This window comes from Gossypium arboreum, chromosome 8, assembly GCF_025698485.1.
Source record: "Gossypium arboreum isolate Shixiya-1 chromosome 8, ASM2569848v2, whole genome shotgun sequence".
In the NCBI taxonomy this organism is placed as follows: Eukaryota; Viridiplantae; Streptophyta; class Magnoliopsida; order Malvales; family Malvaceae; genus Gossypium; species Gossypium arboreum.
In genome coordinates this window covers 99,950,457-99,973,337 of record NC_069077.1, presented here as the reverse complement: position 1 = coordinate 99,973,337, position 22,881 = coordinate 99,950,457, and the positions used below count along the sequence as shown (strand labels likewise).

General features: G+C 37.5%; 1 non-coding gene across 1 annotated transcript; it reads left to right on the top strand.

The window, feature by feature from the left end:
* The first annotated feature begins 4,870 nt into the window (after positions 1-4,870).
* On the top strand, positions 4,871-4,976 carry LOC128279928 (small nucleolar RNA R71). The gene has a single exon (XR_008270113.1). It is a non-coding gene; the product is annotated as a small nucleolar RNA R71 (small nucleolar RNA).
* Positions 4,977-22,881: the final 17,905 nt, after the last annotated feature.

Below are 22,881 nucleotides of genomic sequence, written 5' to 3'. Positions count from 1 at the left end.
CCAAAATTCAACAAAACAAAATAGCCCATACATGCCAAATGTTCTCCTAGGTTGACTAAGAAGACAATACCAAAATTGCTCGCCGGTATAATGACTTCGTTGACAGCTCCGAGCACACAAAATAGACGAGTCCAAGAGACCTAAAATGGGTGACAAGAAAAACACCGAGTGAGTTTATAACTCAGTAAGTCATAAGCATTCGACAACATCCATTAATAAAATTATCACAACATGAAACAATAAACGAGGTTGGGTACTCCATCCATGTCGAAACTATACCATAATTCCTCGGGCCTTTCGGTTCAATCTCATATCAAGTCATACATCCACATTTCATATTCTATTCAATAAGATATTTGAGGCATTTTTACACACCAACTCATTTTCACCACAATCATACAATTGCAATCATCACATAGATTTAAAGCTTACCAAGCTCATCCCCGAGCATGAACATAGTGCCTATTCGCCATGAGCTCAAGGTACTTACCCAATCCGCTGTCCGTGATCAACTCGATAATATCGCACACTCAGTGCCAATAGTGATGCCAAAGCATATAGTGAGTCCGCACACTTAGTGCTATATAATCAGCTCGCACACATAGTGCTATATAATCAAATTCGCACACTTAGTGCTGTACAAATTTTAAACCCGCACACTTAGTGCCAATCTTGTCACCGTGTCCATTTATACCCGCACACTTAGTGCCAATCTTGTCACCGTGTCCATTTATACCCGCACACTTAGTGCCGAGACCAATACTTTATGCATTTTACTACCTTTATACATTCAACGATGGCATCATTCCATACACATACATTTCCATTTACACATCAATTCATTAAACACAATTGCATATATATTATGATCATTTAAATCAATACCAAATATATGCTTAATGACTTACCTTGTGTTGGGTAAAATAGTTCCAAGTCGGCTACTCGATGACCTTCGCCTTTCCCTTGCTTGATTCTCCTCCTTTAACTCTTTGAGCTTGATTAATAAATCAACTAGTTTAATCATCTTGCTAAACATTTACAATTCAATTACACATGCATATGTATGTTTGTATATTCGCAACTATTCTTACTAATCACCCATTTGGTCGATTATACACATAACCGAATATGCACCAAAACTTGATTCAACATCACCTACATACTCACTTTAATGGCCGAATATATACAACATCTTAGGTACTCATTCATGGGCCGATTATGCATGTTGATGTTGAGGCCAACTACGTGGTTAATACCACTCATGAATGGCACACATTTTACTAGCTAATGCTTTACATATTGTAGCTCAATACACATCTATCATTTACTTCATAACCGAAACAACATCACAAGAAAATACATACTTTGAGATAGCAATATGTCCTACCAATACATCATGTGCAAACTTATATATACATATAGGTGCAAGGCCGAATCTCAAGGTGCTCATAACCATCCAAAACACAAATTTTTACCAATCATATAACAAGCATAAATCATGCTCATGAATGCACCATGGCCGAATACATCACAACCATACCCTTTCAACTTCGGTCATGGTTAAACAAAGAATTCAATGTCTTACTCAAGAATGCTAAAAGAAATTTCAAGAGTAGTTAATCCATCATTGCATGCATCATCAACAAGCTTCACATTTAGGATGCAATGGCTTTAACACAATATCAACCTTGGCCAAATACCATTTCCATGGCATAACAAGGATTTGAACCATGGGCTAACATGAACATCAAGTTAGCAACTAAAACATGCATGAATCTCATGACACAACCTCAAACATACCTTAATCTTGATACAGATATGACCAAATCTCCTTCTAGTTCTCTTCTAAACCAAGCATGAAGCAAAAATCCTTCCTTCTTCCTTAGTATTTTCGGCCAAAAAGGGAATGAACAAGGATGAACCAATTTTTTTCTTTGTTTTCTTTCTCTCATACATGGCAAAGGGGGGGGGAAAGCATGGATGAGACCATTTTTTTTTTCTTTCTTTGCCCATACTCTTTATTTTATTATTTCTCCCTAATGCACCAACAAAACATGTTTCATGACATGTTTAGCCCATCCTCTCTTGCCATGGCCGGCCACCACCTATAAAAAGGGGGTATTTGTCATGCAAGTCCATTGTTTTGCATGCATGCTTTAATTAGTCATCACACATTTCCCTATCCTACTTTCAAAGTTTACCACTAGGTCCTTTTTAGTGAAATTCACATTTATAATCCTAAATCAAATCATCAAAAATGTCACACACGAATTAACACATATCATAGGCATCAAAATAAATTTTAAATTATTTTTATGCCTCGGTTTTGCGGTCCCGAAACCACATTCCGACTAGGGTCAATTTTGGGCTGTCACATACATCCCGAATAACCATCTAAAAAATAATAGAATTCATTACTTGCCAGTCGATCTAACATCTGATCCATAAAAGGCAACGAAAAATGGTCCTTCTGAGTGGCTTTATTCAACTTTCTGTAGTCAACACAAATTCTCCAACCAGTAATAGTTCTTGTTGGGATCAATTCGTTATGCTCATTCTCAACAATCGTAATTCCACCTTTGTTCGGCACACACTGTACCGGAGTTACGCACAAACTATCTAAAATAAGATAAATGATTCCTACATCTAGCCATTTGATCACTTCCTTTCTCACAGCTTCCTTCATAATAGGATTCAGCCTCCTTTGTCCATAAATTCGAGCTTTTTCACCTCCCTCTAGAATAATTTTGTGCATGCAAAATGAAGGGCTTATACCTCGAATATCAACTATAGTCCAACCAATTACTTTCTTAAATTTCTTTAGAATAGAAATGAATTGCTCCTCTTAATCTTTTGTCACTTTGGTTGAAATAATCAAAGGCAAAGTAGAACAATTACCTAAATAAACATATTTCAAATGGGAAGAAAGTACCTTTAGTTCAGTGTAGGTGGTTCTTCGATTGACAATTTGGGTTGCACAAATGCTCTTACTTCCAACTCCAACGGTTCAAATCGTGTAGATTGAATAAAATTCCTCGGGTTGGCTTCTATCACAGCCATGTTTTCTTCACCTTCTTCATCCTCCAAAGGGTCAAACCCTAAGGATTTCTCCAATGGATCTTCTTCAATATGGCTTTCCACAGAAATCAAGGTTTCTATTTCTTCCATAACTGAGTATTCTTCTGTTAGATTGGGAAATTTCATCATTTTAAGAATGTTAAAAGTTACCTGATCGTCTTGAACTCGCATGGTGAGTTTGCCTTTCTGCACATCAATTAGCGTTCTTCCCGTGGCTAGGAAAGGTCCCTCAAGGATAATTGGCACTTCATTATCTGCTTCAAAATCTAGAATAATGAAATCAGCAAGAAAAATAAATTTATCGACTCTTACCAAAACATCCTGGATCTCTCCTTCAGGGTATGCTAAAGATCAATCCGTTAGCTAGAGCGCCACAGTTGTAGGTCTTACTTCTCCTATCCCTAGCATCTTGAAAATAGATTTAGGCATCAAGTTGATACTTGCTCCTGAGTCACACAACGCTTTACCACAATAAGATTCACCATACCACAATAAGATTCACCAATGTTATAGGGTATCGTAAAGCTTCCTGAATCTTTCAATTTCAGTGGCAGCTTGTTCTGCAGGAATGCACTGCACTCTTTTGTCAGAGCGACAATCTCATACTCACTCAGTCGTTTCTTCTTGGATAGTACATCCTTTATAAGCTTCACATAATTCGAAATTTGTTCTAAAGCCTCCACCAATGGAATATTGATGTGTAATTACTTCAGAACATCCAAAAATTTCTTGAATTGCACCTCCTATTTCTGCTTGTATTGCTACAATCTTTGTGGATATGGAGGTGATGAAACTTTTGTTTAAACAAGACAACTCTTCTGAGTAGGTAAATCTGCATCTAAAGAAGATGTTAAAGTATCTGAATTCACTAAGTTAGGATTTACCTTGTCAGTCTTTACAGATTCTAACTCTTTTGGTGTAGGTACTTCAACAGGTGGTTGACTTTCCCCTTTTTCAATAGGCTCGTCCTCAACATCAATCAATCAACGTTCCAGAATTTTACCACTTCGCAATGCCACTGCCTTGATATGTTCTTTACCCAAATTTCTTGGATTTTCAGCATCGCTTGGTAAGGTTCCTTATGGTCTATTACGAAGCTCCGTAGCTAACTGACCCATTTAGTTTTCCAAATTTTTCAGTGTTGCTGGTTGACTCTAGATCAAAGCGTCATTCTTCGCCATGTATGCTTTCAACAATCCAAACTATTTGATGATTCAGGTTGAGGTGGTTTTGGAGCTTGCTGATTAAACCTCTAAGATTGGTTAGGTCCATGCTACATAAAGTTGTTGTTTGGTCCATTACCTTGGTTGCTCCAAGAAAAGTTGGGGTGATTACGCCATGAAGGATTATAGAAGTTAGACTGCGGTCTTTATCTACTCCCATTTTGATGTTGGTTCCCCACATTGTATACTAACTCGAGATTCAATGGGTAATTCTCGAAAGAATGACCTTCTCACAGTACACACAGGAAACTACTTCAAACAGACTTGGTGGCTGGGCTGCAAAATTATTAGCACCATTAGCAGTAAACTGCTTTAACATAGAGAAAATAGATGATACCTGAGCTGATAACGAAGTGAGAGTATCAACTTCATGAACTCCAACTACACGCTTTCTTGAAGCTATTCGATTTGTTGGCCATTGATAGTTGTTGCTCGTGATCCTCTCGATGATCTCATAAGCCTCATTATAAGACTTAGACAAAATTGAACCATTCGTAGAAGCATCTACCATCAATCTTGTATGTGCATTGAGACCATTATAGAATGCCTCCAACTGGATACAATGAGGAATCCCATGATGAGGACACTTACGAAGTAACTCTTGAATTGCTCCCAAGCCTCATACAAAGACTCATCATCCAATTGTTGAAAAGTTGTGATCTCATTCCTCAACTTAGCATTTTTGCTAGGCTGGAAATACTTAAATTAAAATTTCTCTAGTAATTCTTTCCATGTAGATATAGAACTTGGTGGCAATGAATTGAGCCGTGCTCGTGCTCAATCTCAGAATGAGTACGAAAAAAACTTTAACCTCAGTGTGTCTTTAGTCACACCAGCTATCTTGAATGAGTCACTCACCTCTATAAACAATTGAAGGTGGAGATATGGCTCTTCCGTGGGCATACCACTAAATTTGCCCACCATTTGTTGCATTTGAAACATCACTGGTTTCAATTCGAATTGGGTTACCTCAATATCTGGCTTTCTAATTCCTAGATTTAACTCATTGAAAAGCGGCACAGCATATTGTCTGATGCATCGATCCCTATCATCGGTAATGAGGATAGGATTTCATACATTTTTGGCTTTATTACCTTGGCCTTGATTTTGATTTCCAAGGTCCATCTCGTTCTATCTCTGAGCTATTCGTTCACGTCTTCTTTGTCTAAAAGTTTACTCAATTTCAGGGTCTACTGGGAGTAATTCGATAATTCGATCTATGCTCATAAACACCTGGAAAGAAAATTACAAAATTAAAAAGAATAAGTTAGTACTGTTAGAAATAACCAAATTGAAAATAAATAATTTCACAAAAAATGACTATGGCAACAGTTGACAATCCCCGGCAACGGCACCAAAAACTTGTAAAGCTCGGGTTTATGTGAGTGTACACAGTCGTTATCAAGTAATAAGTAAGTATCGAGTTATCGTCTCCACAGGGATTGTATTTGTGCTAAGTCACTTAATTTGCAAAAGTGTACTAACAATTTGATAAATAAAAACAATATAATTGAGAAGTGATGAAAAATTAAGTATATGAAACTAAATGCAATGATCCTTAATGCAATTTATCCTATATGCAAACTATATGAATGAGATAGATTTTAGCATAATTAACATAATAAGCAACAATTATAACATAAATAAGCTAGGACAATTACTTTAATTAAACTCAAATTATTATCAACATGCTTATCAATATTCGGAAAAACATTCCATGGCAACTTGATCTTTCATGAGTTTGGTAACCATGTTAGGTCCATTCAGAATCCTTTACTTAGTAAATATGCATTTTACTGATCCTTATTTACTAAGGGTTTCTTAGTATTTGTGCGAGGTAACAGAGACATGTTAAGTTTGAAACAGTTTAATCACACAAATCTAAAAACTATGCAGATAATAGAGCCTTGTTAGGGATGTTATGCAACCTGCAATTTAATTGGGTTAGGATCTAAATTGAGCATGCACATTTCAATTATGTCTCCATTAGCCGTCGTCTAGTTAGGATCGCTAAGCTAATTTAGGTGCATTTCAATCACGTATGAATGAAATACAAACTTGATTTTAATTGAAAACATGATCGATTGAGGCACAAATATTATAAGCATGAATCAAATAATTATTATTAAATCAAAGCAATCATCCTATCTTAAATAAAATTAAGCTATCATTGTTGTAAACAAGAGCAAAGAACACATAGCAAACATTCTTGAATTATATTAAAGTAAGAAAGATTAAACCCAATTTAGAGTGGCTGTCACCCAAGACTCTGACTGATGAGGGCTCCTTCGTTCCTTCGCTTTGCCCCTTTGCCAATAGCTCTCCGAGGTGGCTGACCAAGGGTTCTTTAAGAGGCTAATTTGCTCAAAATCGTTATGCAAAGATGATAATAGGCATGAGGGCTAAAAAAACTAAGAGAATTGAGAGAGGAGAGAATGATGAATGAATGAGGGATAAATGAGGGATGAGGGATGATTGAAAAAGTGAGAAAGGGGCTCTTATTTATAGGTGAGGAATGGGAGCTGGTTTACTAAAAATAGGAGTGTCCATCTTTCAAAACTCCTTCCAAGGGTGGTCGGCCTTGAATTGAGGGAATGTGGACGATTTTGCTTGATTCTTGGTCAATTTGAGTGCCACAACAACTCAGGACTAAGACTCAGTCACCGGCAAATCTTTGGGCAAAACTCTAATTTCTTCAACTCTTTAAGGACCTTGTGTAATTAAACCATAATATGGTTTATGAACCTCCATATTCAGCTAACTTTGGGTTAACTTGGCCCTTTATTTGGACTATTTTGTAATCAAATTAAAGCTCTCAGACCTGTCCAAATATAAATCAATAAGTTAGAGGACCAAAGAATTAAATTTTACCAACTTAATTAAATTAATTAAAACCCAAATTATTAGTTAAATATTTTAAAATAAATTGTTAAATACAATTTTATATTTTATTATTTAATTGAATCATGCATTGCCCACTTTATGTCATAAAAATATAATATGCTCAATTTAATATAAAATAAGCCATTTTATGCATGAAAACTTTATAATAAAGCATAAAATCACATTTTAATAATTTTTATGTCCTGTTTTCATATTTTCACATATTTCATTAATCTATTAAACAAATTACTTGGTTTGAACAACAAATTTGAGTAAAAAGGTGATAATTTATATAGAAAAAATCCTATATATTTTCAGTTTACAGAATCTGAGCACTCCACCTCCCCCACCTCCTCCGATTCCTCAGTATGCCCCGGTAGCATCACAAGGCGCGAACTTGATTAGGAGAGAGAAGCTTCCGGTAGACAAGATTAGGAAGCAAGGGGGTAGGGAGTTCTGGGCTAACTTAGATGACAACCCGGATAAAGCAGAGTTTTGGTTAGAGAATACCGTTAGGGTGTTTGATGAATTGTCGTGCATGCCTGAAGAGTGCATGAAGTGTGCAGTGTCACTCCTACGGGATTCGGCTTATCAGTGGTGGAATACTTTCGTGTCCGTTGTACTGGTAGAGGATTACTTGGGAATTCTTCCAGGAAGAATCCTGGAAAAAGTATATTAGCCAGAGATTTATAGACCAAAAGAGGAAGGAATTTTTAGAGTTAAAGTAAGGCAATAGAACAGTGATGGAGTATGAACGAGAGTTTGTGAAACTTAGTAAATACGTACAGGAGTGCATGTCCTTAGAAGCCTCCATGTGTAAGAGGTTCAAGGATGGTCTTAATGAAGATATCTGAGTATTTGTTGGCATCCTATAAATAAGAGAATTTGTAATGCTCATTGAGAGAGCATGCAAGGTAGAAGAGCTGGTGAAAGAGAGGAGGAAAGCGGCTATTGAGTCATGAGATTCAAAGAAGAGACATATGGGAAAGTCACATCAGTCCTCATCTAAGAGACTGAAGGAATTTGCTACTCGATCGAACGCTTCAGTGGGGTTTTCAAATAGAAACAAGAATCGACAGAATACAACTTTCAGAGCCCAGACCACTTCTATCACGAGCGTCGGTAGTGCTCGACAGAATAGGCCAGAATGTTCACAATGAGGTAGGCGTCACTTCGGTGAGTGCTGAGGGAATGGAAGGGGCTGTTTTAAGTGTGGATCATTAGAACATTTCATCCGAGACTGTTCTGAAATGGAAGAGAGAGAAAAAGCAAAAAACGATGGCAAGTAGTGCTCATTCGAGGGGTAGACCACAAAAGAACTCTGGAAGAGGGGCTTCTAATAGGGGTACGCCCAGAGATGCTGCAATGAGGTCCGAGGGCAGAGAACCTGCAAGGACTTATGCTATTCGTGCCCGTGAAGAGGCAGAATCTCTCGACGTGATCACGAGTACCTTTTCTATCCATGAAATATCTGTTGTTGTTTTAATTGACCTGGGGTCTACCCACTTTTATATTTGTATGGAATTAGTACCTCATATGAGCATGATAGCAGAGTCCACTGAGTTTGTGGTAAAAGTATCCAACCCTTTAGGCAGACATGTGCTAGTAGACCAAGTGTGTAGAAATTGTCCTTTGATAATTAGGGGTCACTGTTTTCCGGCTAACTTGATGTTATTGCCGTTTAAAGAATTTAATGTAATCCTTGGGATGGATTGGTTGACTTTTCATAGTGTTGTAGTGGACTGTGGGGGAAAAGTTATTGAGTTGAAATGTGAAGACGGGAATATTCTTCGGGTTAGACCAGATAAGTCGAATAATTTACCCTTGATAATATCGTCTTTGACTGCTGAGAAATATTTGAGAAAAGGATGTAAGGCTTATCTCGCTTTCGTGCTTAATACTCAAGTGTCTGAATTGAAGATAGAATCAGTACCAGTGGTTTATGAGTTTACGACGTGTTTCCGGAGGAATTACTAGGATTACCTCCAGTGAGAGAAGTAGAGTTTGGAATCGAGTTGATGCCAGGCACGACACCCATCTCGATTGCTCTATATAATATGGCTCCTACGGAGCTAAAGGAGTTAAAAACTCAACTACAGAAGTTAACAGACAAGGGCTTTGCGAGACCGAGCTTTTCCTCGTGGGGTGCTGCGGTGCTCTTTGTAAAAAAGAAAGATGTGTCGATGAGGTTATGCATCGACTATAGACAACTCAATAAGGTAACAGTGAAGAACAAGTATTCTTTGCCAAGGATCGATGACCTGTTTGATCAGTTAAAGGGAGCCACTGTATTTTCCATGATTGACCTGAGGTCAGGATACTACCAGTTAAAAGTGAAAGAGCAAGATGTACCGAAGACTATGTTTCAGACAAGATACAGGCATTATGAGTTCCTCGTCATGCCCTTTGGGTTGACTAATCCCCCAACGGTGTTTATGGCTTTGATGAACTGCAATTTTCGACAATATTTTGATAATTTTGTGGTGGTCTTTATTGACAACATACTAATTTACTCGCATGATGAGAGTGAGTACGCGAAGCATTTGAGGACTACATTATGGACTCTGAGAGACAAACAATTGTATGCCAAGTTCAGTAAGAGTGAATTCTGGCTTAGGGAGGTTGGATTTTTAGGACACATTGTATCGAGTGACGGGATTAGAGTTGACCCAAGCAAAGTCTCTACTATTGTTGAATGGAAACCATCGAAGAATGTAACCGAGGTTCAAAGCTTCTTGGGTTTGGCCGGATTCTCTATGATAGCTACCCCGATGACAAGACTGCTGTAAAAAGATGTCAAGTTCGAATGGACAGAAAAGTGCAAACAGAGTTTCAAGCAATTAAAGGCTTTGTTGACCAAAGCCCAAGTGTTAGTGCAACCGGAGTCAGGTAAGGAATTTGTGATATATAGCGACACCTCCTTGAATGGGTTGGGTATGTACTCATGCAAGAAGGCAAGGTTATAGCCTATGCTTCAAGACAGCTAAACCCACATGAGAAAAATTATCCGACACACAATCTAGAGTTGGCCACCATCGTGTTTCCATTGAAGATTTGGATACACCATTTGTATGGAAAGAAATGCCGAATATTTACTGATCACAAAAGTCTCAAATATTTGATGACTCAAAGGAGTTGAATCTGCGGCAACGAAGGTGGCTAGAGCTGATAAAGGATTACGAGTTGGTGATTGACTATCACCCGGGCAAGGCGAACGTGGTCGCCGATGCCTTAAGTAGAAAATTGTTATTTGCGTTGAGAGCAATAGATGCTAAACTGGCTTTATTAGATGATGGTTTGATCCTAGCAGAGTTGAGAGCTAGACCGACATTTCTAAAAGAGATCCGTGAGGCTTAGAAAGATGATAAAGAGTTGCAAGTTAAGAAGACTCAATGTGAGACAGAAAATGAATCTGAGTTTCGAATTGGTGTTGATGGATGTTTAATGTTCAAAAGTAGAGTTTGTGTACCCAAGGGCAATGAGTTTATTCAGAAGATTCTACAAGAGGCATATAGTGGTTGTTTGTCCGTCCACTCGGGCAGTGTAAAAATGTATAACTACTTGAAGAAAATGTATTGGTGGTCGGGGATGAAAAGAGATATTTCAAAGTTTGTTTCCAAGTTTCTTGTGTGTCAACAAGTGAAAGATGACACCAAGTACCTTCGGGACTACTTCAGCCTATAACAGTTTCAGAGTGGAAGTGGGATAAGATTACCATGGATTTCGTGATAGGATTGCCAGTAACCCCAAAGAAAAAGGATGTTATTTGGGTTATTGGAGATAGGTTAACAAAGTCGGCACATTTTATACCAGTGCGTACCAACTACTCCCTTGAAAGATTGGCTAACTTGTATGTTTCTGATATTGTGAGGCTACATGGAGTGCCTTCGTCGATTATTTTAGATAGAGACCTGAGATTTACCTCGAGGTTTTGGAAAAAGTTACAAGAGGTATTGGGGAAAAAGTTAAGCTTTAGCATAGCATTTCACCTGCAAGCAGACGGCCAGTCGGAAAGAGTGATTTGGATTTTAGAAGACATCTTGCAATGTTGTGTTCTTGAGTTTCAAGGTAGTTGGGAAAGGTCCTTGCCATTGGTTGAATTCGCCTACAACAACAGTTATTAGAAAAGTCTGAAAATGGCGCCTTATGAGGTTTTGCATAGGCGAAAGTGTAACACCCCTTCCCGTATCCGTCGCCGGAATAGGGTACGAGGTATTAACAAATTATAGTATATACTATTAAATAAAACCAAACAAAAATATGGCGCAATTTGATCATGGATCATTATAACATATTCCATTAACAATACAAACCAATTTCAAAGGCTTCGTGCAAAATGATTAGTTTGATACTATAAGTAGTAATTTAAACCTAGACAATTATGACACGTAACAAAATAACTAAGTCTGCTATACATGCTGTGACAGCCCAAAATTGACCCTAGTCGGGATGTGGTTTCGGGACCACAAAATCGAGGCATAAAAATAATTTATAATTTATTTTGATGCCTATAATATGTGTTAATTCATGTGTGACATTTTTGATGTTTCGATTTAGAGTTATAAATGTGAATTTCACTAGAAAGGACCTAGTAGTAAACTTTGAAAGTATGATGGGAAATGTGTGATGACTAGTTGATAATGCATGCAAAAATAAGGGATTTGCATGTCAAATTTCCCCTAACATGAAGTGGCCGGCCATGACAAGAGAGTATGGGCTAAACATGTCATGAAACATGTTTTGTTGGTGCATTAGGGTGAAATAATAAACAAAGGTGTATGGGTGATAAAAGAATGAAAAAAAAAATGTGTGTGAGTGTGGTATTCCCCCCCCTTGCCGTGAGTTGAGAAGAAGGAAGAAAAAAAATTGTTGTGTTCATCCTTTCTCATCTTTTTGGCCGAAAATCATAAGGAGGAAGAAAGGGATTTTTGCTCCATTTTTGGTTTAGAAGAGAACTAGAAGGAGATTTGGCCATACTTGTACCAAGATTAAGGTATGTATGAGGTTGTGTCATGAGATTCATGCATGTTTTAGTTGCTAACTTGATGTTCATGTTAGCCATGGTTCAAATCCTTGTTATGCCATGGAAATGGTATTTGGCCAAGGTTGATATTGTGTTGAAGCCATTGCATGCTAAATGTGAAGCTTGCTAATGATGCATGTAATGATGGATTGACTACTCTTGAAATTTCTTTTTAGTATTCTTGAGTAGGGCATTGAGTCCTTTGTTTAACCATGACCAAAAATTAAAAGGAGTATGGTGTGTGATGTATTCGGCCATGGTATGCTCATGAGCATGGTTTATGCTTCTTGCATGATAGTTAAAATTTGTGTTTTGGATGGTTGTGAACACCTTGAAATTCGGCCTTGCATCTATATGTGTATATATGTTTGCACATGATGCATTGGTATGACATATATACTATCTCAAAGTATATATTTTCTTGTGATGATGTTTCGATTATAAAGTAAATGATAGATGTGTATTGAGCTACAATATGTAATGCATTAGCTAGTAAAATGTGTGCCATTCATGTGTGGTATTAAACATGTAGTTGGCCTCGACATCAACATGCATAATCGGCCCATGAAAGAGTACCTAAGATGTTGTGTATATTCGGCCATAGCTAAGCATGTTGATGGCTTTACATCGACTTAGAACAATCGGCCACATGAGTAAAATGAGTACTTGATGATATATTATAATTATTGAGCTTAAGTATGTGGATGTAAGTGTGTGCGGTCTTATAAAGGCTAAGTACCTTGGATTCCCCTTTTGATATTCAAAATGATTAAATCAATTTATTTGTTAACATAAAGCTCAAGAGCAAAGGGGAACTAGCTCCAATAAAGGAAAGGAAAAGGTGATTGAATAGCCGTTGGAAGCGCTCAACAACCTCCAAGGTAAGTTTTCGAGTATCGAAACTTAGATTTTGATTCGATTGGATGAAGTAATAAGCAATCGAAATTGTGCCCTTGTATGTGGCCATTGAGCCGAAAATGATATTTTTGTTAAGTGAATTGTGCATAAAAGTTTTGTTATGAAATTGAAACAAAGATGTGTATGAATGTTCGAGTGATATCCGGGCTAAGCCCGAAGGCGATTGTGCGAGTTATGATATCCGGGCTAAGCCCGAAGGCAATTGTGGAATTGTGATATCCGGGCTAAGCCCGAAGGCAATTGTGCGAGTTATGATATCCGACCTAAGCCCGAAGGCAATTGTGCGAGTTATGATATCAGGGCTAAGGCCGAAGGCAATTGTGCGAGTTGTGATACCCGGGTTAAGTCCCGAAGGCCTTTGTGCGGGTTACCATAACCGAGCTATGTCCCAAAGGCGTTTGAACGAGTAGCTATATCCGGTTAAACTCCGAAGGTATGTGATTTGAGAACTTTGAGCTTGCTGTAAAAATTCTCAGTTAATACGCTTATGAAATTCCCAACAACAAGGTACGTTTCGAGTGTGATTTGCACACTATGAGTAAGTGTATATGAGTATCCGTTCCAATGATAAATGAGCTATCGGCCTTGACTAAGCCGTTATTTGTGTATGAATATAAGAGTTGGGATTGTGAAGTAAGCATGTCATTGAGAAATTGTGCATATGAATTATTGTTTAGCTACTTGAATGCTATGCTTTGGTTGTGTGTAAATTTGTGGCTCGAAACTTACTAAGCATAAATTGCTTACTCCGTTTCTTTGTTTCTCTGTCTTATAGATTTTGCTCGTTAGCGATCGGATTCGGAATCATTGAAGTGAAGTCATCCACACTATCAAAACCACTTTTTGGTACTCTTTTAGTCGAACCTTGGATATGGCATGTATAGGACTACCCTCGATTGTTTTCAAGTACTTTGTGATGTATATGTGTACGGCCATGCGAAAATGGTTCGTAAAAGTGGAGTACGGAATTAGACCATTTGTGGTTTGTAATTATATTTGGTTTCATGATGGGATTATGGTTTGGAATAAGAGTGTTGGTCACATGATCAGCCATTGGAATGGCTAAATATGGTCATATGTGGACCTATGTATGTCAAAATTATAGTTGTCCCATGGAAACCACAAAATAGGTAAAGTTTACCTTAAAAAAACAGATGCTGCCAGCTGCAGTGACGTGGATGTGTAAAATCACTAACAATAGTAGGAATGGTATTAAATAGTGAATAAATTATGTAATCGAACCTTGATGAATCTACTTTCATATGAAAGTAACGAAACGATCATATGAATAGTATACTAAGAGATATTAAAGTTCTCGTGAGACAGGGCCAGAACGGGTTCTGGATCCCCTGTCTCGACTTTGAAAATTTACCATAAATTACCCAGAAGGAATTAGAGGTCATTCCTTATATGTGAAGATTTCCTTTTGAGTCTAGTTTCATTAGAAACAAGCGACATCAGTATTGAAGCCCTGTACAGAGAGATATTCAAGTTGTAAAGCGTGAAGGTCAGTGTAGTTGACCCCTGCAACATGGGTGACTTTAACTAATAAACTGTACCAATTGGCCCGACCAAAAATTCTAGATATAAATCCATGGATGGATATATGAGTCTAAATTCAGGGAAAATTTACGGAATCAGTTTCCGAGTTTTGAAACTCGAGATATGCTTTTTAAGGCGACAGTGACGCAGTTCTCCAGCTTGTCTGGAAATGTGAAATTGGTCGGTGCTATAAGTGGTTTTGGCTCGTTAACCCCTCGTGACCGACACCGGCAACGGTCTCGGGTTCGGGGTGTTACACATGCCATATTTCAAAATGTTGAGTTCAGATACCAAGAGTATTGATAGTGCGGGCGGATCTTCTACGATCTCTAACTCCTGTGCTAGCTGGATGACACTATAAGACAAAGGAGAGAAAAGAAAGTAAGCTTATAGCTTAGTAAGTAAGTATATAAATAACAATTAAGGAATCTAATATGTTTACAACATAACTCAATTATATCATATTTTTAATTTTTCTGTTTACTCCAATTTGATCAAGCTGTCCCTCCTGCGTCATGATCACTAAATAAATCATAACTCGAGTTACGAAACTTGAAATTCAAATCCATAAAATTTCCCTGAATCTAGACTCATAAAACTTCTTACTAATTTGTTTCTAGAATTTTTGGTTCATCCAATTAGTACAGTTTATTAGTTAAATTTTCCCCTGTTACACAGCTCAACTGATCTGACCTCTGTTCACTACTAATTGAATTTCTCTCAGTACACAATTCAAATAACCATGAAACCTGTTTCATTTACAACTAGACTCAATAAGGAATTTAGGAATATAAATTATATTTCTTAATTTGTTTTGTACAATGTTTAATGATTTTTCAAAGTTGGAATAGGGGATCACATAGTCATCCTGAGCAAGTCTCACACAATTGTAAATATCTAAAAATATAGAATTCCTTTGCTTGCTCTGTTTCTTTTATATGAAAATAGACTCATTAAGCTTTAATTTCACATCTCATTCAACCTCTAATTAAATTCGTTATATTTTTGGTGAATTTCCAAAATCACGTCAATGTTACTATCCAAAACAGTTTTAATGCTAATTTCACTCTTTCACACATTCTTTATACTAACCTCATTTTAACTTACATATATATATACCACAATTCATTTTCACCACATTTCATACATCACAAGTGTAGGCCCATGACTACAATGTCACCACAAAACCATCCCGTTGAACAATTCGGATTAATCCTCGATACTTGATGGTTTCAGCACACATCATATTTCATTTAATTCGGCTCTTTTGTACACATGGTGAACACTTAGTACCACTCATGCGACCTAGCCGATTTGTCTCGTAGCTCTCTTGTCTACATGGTGTCCTTCATTTGGAATCACGCATGCGACCTAGCTACATTTATCTCTCACGTAGCTCTCTTGTCTACATGGGATACATCCCGTATCACACATGTGACCTAGCTACTACATAGTATCTCGTAGCTTTCTTGTACACATGATGTGCACTCGGCACCATACATGTGACCTAGCTACGCCCTCTATTTTATTCGATCTTCCAATGTTCAACCGGATTTCTCTCTATTACTTATTTCCATTCTTCCAATAGTCGATTTATACTTCAACATCAGCTAGTATATATATAATAGGCTGAAATACAAGAATGTAAATGAAATTAATGTATTATTTACATACAAACTTACATCGGTGCAAAATATGGGAATTTTGCAATTTAGTCCAAAACTTTCTCCTTCCCCCGTTCGAGGTTGATTCCACGCCTTTCTTGATCTATAACAACATATTTAGCTCATTTAACACTCGAACTATTTATTTTAATCCAAAAATCACATTATACAAAAATTACATTTTTACCCCTAACTTTTACAAAATTACGTTTTTTGCCCCAAGGCTCGAAAATTTAATTTCAGCCCTTATTCTTATGTTTAATGACCTACTGATCATTTTTCTCTTCTATGGCAACATCAAATTCTCACTCTAACACATAGTTATGAACAATAGGTATTTTTATCGATTATGCCGTTTTGCTCGTTTTCGTTAAAAATCGCTTAGAAAAGATCGTTCTCCTAACTTCAGACATTCATATTCTACCATCAAACAACAAAATACATGCCTATCATTCATGGGTAAATTTTTAAACATAAATCCTAACTCAAAATAATGGTAGAAATAAGTAAACCAAGCTACGAGGATTTCAAAAATGTGAAGAACATTAAAAACGGGGCTTGAAATCACTTACTATGAAGCTTGAAAGTTGAAGAAACCCTAGCTATGGAGGAGAGCAATTTTCGGCAGAAACTAATGAAGATGATAACTAATTTTGTGTTATTTTTCCCATTTTATTTCGTTTAATATACAAATGACCAAAATGCCCTTACTACTAAACTTTCAAAAAAATTCCCTCCATGTCCAACTTTTGTCCATAACTTAAGAAGGGGTCAAATTGCTATTTAAGACGTCCCAGTTAATATCCCAAAGCAATTTCATACTAAAAACTTCTAAAACACGAGTTTTACAATTTATTCGATTTAGTCCCTAATCTCAACTTAAGCGCGCAATGCACAGAATTTCATCATGAATTTTTCACGAAATCATGAAATCATATCATAAACCCCAAAATAATTATAAAACAATTATTTCTATCTCGAATTTGTGGTCACGAAACCACTATTCTGATTAGGCCCTAATTCGGGTTGTCACAATTCTCCCCCCCTTTAGAGATTTTCGTCCCGAAAATCTTACCGTAAAGAGGTTCGCATCTTTGTTTCCTCATAGCTTCCTCGGGTTCCCACGTAGCCTCTTCTATCCCATGTCTGTGCCACAATACTTTCACTAAGGCTGTACTTTTATTTCTTAACTGTTTAATTTCTCGAGCCAAAATCTTTATTGGTTCCTCCTCATAGGTCATATCTGGTTGAATCTCAATTTCTGTTGGAGAAATCACATGTGAAGGATCAGAACGATAACGTTGCAACATTGATACATGAAACACGTTATGAATTCTTTCTAACTCTACCGGTAAGGCCAACCGATATACCACTGGTCCAATCCTCTCCGTAATCTCGTACGGCCCAATAAAACGCGGACTCAACTTGCCTTTTCGGCTAAATCTCAAAATCTTTTTCCATGGTGACACCTTCAAGAACACTTTATCACCCACCTGAAATTCAATCTCTTTTCTTTTTAAATCTGCATATGACTTTTGTCGATCTGAAGCAGCTTTCAAGCAATCCTGAATTACTTTTATTTTCTATTCGATTTCTTTAACTAGATCAACTCCGTGAATCTGTTTCTCACTAAGTTCGGTCCAATATAAAGGAGTCCGACACTTACAACCATACAAGGCTTTGTACGGTGCCATTTGTATACTTGACTGATAACTGTTATTGTAGGCAAATTCAATCAAAGATAGATATTTCTCCCAACTACCTCCAAATTCTAAGACACAGCATCTAAGCATATCCTCGAGTACCTGGATTACTCTTTCCGACTGACCATTTGTTTGTGGATGAAACGCGGTACTAAAGTTCAATTTTGTACCCAAAAGCTTCTTGTAATTTTTTCCAAAATCTCGAGGTAAATCTCGGATCTCTATTTGATATTATAGACATAGGTACTCCGTGCAACCTCACAATTTTAGCAATATATAATTCGGCTAATTTATCAAGTGAGTAATCAGTGCGTCTTGGTATAAAGTGGGCTGACTTTGTTAATCTATCAACCACTACCGCACAACATCCTTCTTTTAGGAGTCAAAGGCAAACCGTTACAAAATCCATGGTAATCTTGTCCCATTTCCACTCGTGCACCATTACCGGTTGAAGTAATCCTCAAGGCACTTGATGTTCAAATTTTACTTGTTGACGATCAAACACTTGGTTACAAATTCGAAATGTCCTTTTCATACCGCCACCAATACAACTTTTTAAATCATTATACATTTTTGTGCTACTGTGGTGAACGATAAACAGCCCATTGTGCTCCTCATGTAATATTTTCTGAATCAATTCATCGTTTTCGGTACACATATCCTGTCTTGAAACATCAAACAGTCGTCTGGTCTAACTTGAAAATCTAAGTCGTAACCTGATTCGCATTGAGTTCTCTTGGTTCGCAACTCACTATCGTTCTTTTGAGCATCACAAATCAACTGGAGAAATAACTGTTTAGCCCTCATCTCTGCTAAGATTGACCCATCATCAGACAATGCTAACCCCATATTCATGGCTCTCAAAGTAAAAAGAAATTTCCTGCTCAAGGCATTAGCAGCTACATTTGCTTTTCCCGGATGATAATCAATCACTAGATCATAATCCTTTAATAATTCAAGCCATCTCCTCTATCGCAGATTCAAATCCTTTTGATTCATCAAATACTTCAAACTTTTGTGATCAGTAAAAATTCGGCATTCTTCACCATACAAATAATGTCGCCAAATCTTCAAGGCAAAGACAATAGCGGCCAATTCAAAATCATGTGTAGGATAGTTCTTCTCATGCGGTTTTAACTATCTCAAAGCATAAGCTACCACTTTACCCTCTTGCATCAACACACATCCAAGGCCTATCAATGATGCATCACTATAAATTACGAAGTCCTTTCCTGGCTCGGGCTGTACTAAAATTGGTGCTTCAGTCAATCGTGCCTTCAACTTTTCAAAACTCTGCTGACATTTATCAGTCCATTCAAACTTAACATTCTTTTGCAACAACTTAGTCATAGGAGAGGTAATCATCGAAAATCCCTCAACAAAACGTCTATAATACCTGGCTAAGCCTAAAAAGTTTCTAATCTCGGATACATTCTTTGGCGGTTTCCAATCAACGATAGCAGAAACCTTGCTTGGATCCACCTGAATACCATCACCTGAGACTATATGTCCCAAAAATCTGACTTCACGAAGCCAGAACTCACTTTTACTAAACTTAGCAAACAGTTTCTTTTCTCTCAAGATCTGCAATATGGTTCTCAAGTGTTCAGCATGTTCAAACTCATCCCGAGAATAAATTAGAATGTCATCTATAAACACTACTACAAACTTATCCAAATATGGCAGAAAGATCCGATTCATTAAGTCCATAAATATAGCTGGAGCATTTGTTAAGCCGAAAGGCATCACAAGAAACTCATAATGTCCATACCTTGTCCTAAGGGCAGTTTTCGGCACGTCCGACTCCTTAACTCTTAACTGGTAGTAACCAGACCTCAAATTGATCTTTGAAAACACTGTGGCCCCCTTTAACTGATCAAATAAATCATCAATCCTCGGCAATGGGTACTTGTTCTTTATAGTCACCTTATTAAGTTGACGGTAATCAATGCAAAGTCTGATTGAACCATCCTTGTTCTTTACGAACAATACAGGAGCACCCCAGGGAGAGAAACTCGGTCTCACAAATCCCTTATCTGTTAACTCCTGCAACTAAGCCTTCAATTCTTTTAATTCAGTCGGAGCCATTCTATATGGAGCAATCGAGATCGGTGCAAGATGCAGCAACAAATCAATGGCAAACTCTATCTCTCGTCGGAGGCAACCCAGCAATTCCTCCGAAATACATCCGAAACTCACAGACTATCGATCGATTCAAACTTCATTGAGGCAACTCAAGATTCATTACATAAGCCGATAAGCTTCACACCTTTCCTCATGTATTTACATGCAGACATGTGCGAAATCACCATAGGCAATTTATTTGATTCATCTGTTTCAACCCACGAAATTTCTCCATTTTCACATTTCAACTCCAGTGTTTTTTGTTTACAATCTACCTTGGCATCATACAATGTCAACCACCCATTCCCAAGATAACGTCAAACTCATCAAATGGTAACAAGATCAAATTAGCCGGAAAAAGTGACCTTGAATCATTAATGGGCAATTCTTGCAAACCTTGTCAACTAGCACATATTGGCCTAAGGGTTCGACACTTTAATCGTAAACTCAATAAACTCAACAGCAACTTTTTATTAGATACTAAATTCATGCAAATATAGGAATGAGTGGACCCGGATCAATCAATGTAATAACAATAGTATCATAAAGAGAAATGTACCAAGAATGATATCGGAGATGATGCATCTTCTGCACGTATAGCATAAGCTCTAGCAGTGCTCTAGCTTCGATCTTGCCGCTGAATCTTTCATCACAGCTTTTATCGCTAGTCCCACCTCCAGATTTCTCGGTGGTCTACCTCTACTAGTGGTGGTATTCATCTAGCACTCAAATCTTTCTTCTTTAACTTTCTCCAGACAGTCTCTAATAAAATGCTCGCGAGAACCGAACCTGAAATAAGCTCGCTCGGTTCCCCAACACTCATCATAATGTTGCCTGCCACATTGCTGACACTCGGGCTTTCTAGGTCACACATTACCCACACTTGCCACCGAAGTAGCTTGAGCTTTAGACCCCGAATATGCTCTACCACGATCTCTGTGTGAATCCCTAGTTGAAACTGTCATTCGAGGGTTTGTCTCTTTGGACCTCTTTGATTGAGATTGAAATGGCTTGCTTATCGGCCTTTTTCTGGCATCTCGAGCCTCAATAGCAGCTTTTCTTCTTTCTTTGTTCAATTCTTCGGCTTTAAGAGCTCGATCAACCAATACTACAAATTATTTCAACTCTAAAATTCCTACAAGCACTTTAATGTCCTCATTTAGCCCATCTTCAAACCTTCTGCACATAATGGCCTCGATGGACACACATTCCTGGGCATACTTGCTGAGTCTCACAAATTCGCGTTCATACTCTGCCAATGACATCTTGCCCTGCTTCAATTCAAGGAACTCCTTCCGTTTTTTATCAATAAATCGCTGACTTATGTATTTCTTTCTAAATTCTTCCCGGAAGAAATCCCAAGTAACTCTTTCTTTTGGCACCACTGCTACTAAAGTCTTCCACCAGTGGTAAGCCGAATCTCACAAAAGTGATACAGCACACTTTAAGCACTCATCGGGTGTACATGAGAGCTCATCAAATACACGGGTAGAATTTTTAAGCCAGAATTCTGCTTTCTCAGGATCATCATCGATCTTTGCTCTAAACTCTTCGGCCCCTTGTTTTCGAATCTTGTCAACCGGAGGCTTGTTCATTCTTACCAAATCTATGCCTTGAGCAGATACAGGAATCGTCTGAGGTATAGGAGGGGGTAGAGAAGGTTGAGCATTTGGATTTGCTTGTGCGGGAGCAATTGTTCATCATTTGGAGAAAGGCATTCCGAGCCTCATCTCCCTGTCTCAATGTCTCAGGTCTACTTTCCACAGCGCGTCCCTTGTGCGGGAGCCAGCAGACATTACAAAGATCATCATCGCAATTCCTTCAGGATCCATTACTATATTAAAACAAAACACAGTTTAGAATAATCAAGAGTCACCACACTATAACAATATTTTTATGGCATGTATAACTAGACTTTTACACACACTTTATTAGTCCGAGAACCGACTAAACCATATCTCTGATACCATTAAATGTAACATGCCTTCCCGTATCCGTCGCCAGAACAGGGTACGAGGTATTAACAAATTATAGTATATACTATTAAATAAAACCCAACAAAAATATGGCCTGCAATTTGATCATGGATCATTATAACATATGCCATTAACAATACAAACCAATTTCAAAGGCTTTTTACAAAATGATTAGTTTGATACTATAAGTAGTAATTTAAACCTAGACAATTATGACACGTAACAAAATAACTAAGTCTGCTATACATGCCATATTTCAAAATGTTGAGTTCAGATACCAAGAGTATTGATAGTGGGGCGATCTTCAACGATCTCTAACTCCTGTATAGTGGATGACACTATAAGACAAAGGAGAGAAAAGAAAGTAAGCTTATAGCTTAGTAAATAAGTATATAAATAACAATTAAGGAATCTAATATGTTTACAACATAACTCAATTATATCATATTTTTAATTTTTCTTTTACTCCAATTTGATCAAGTTGTCCCTCCTGCGGCCATGATCACTAAATAAATCATAACTCGAGTTACTTAAACTCGAAATTCAAATCCATAAAATTTCCCTGAATCTAGACTCATAAAACTTCTTACTAATTTTTTTCTAGGATTTTGGTTCAGCCAATTAGTACAGTTTATCGTTAAATTTTCCCTGTTATACGACTCAACCGATCGACCTCTGCTCACTACTTAATTGAATTTCTCTCAAGACACAATTCAAATAACCATGAAACCTATTTCATTTAAAACC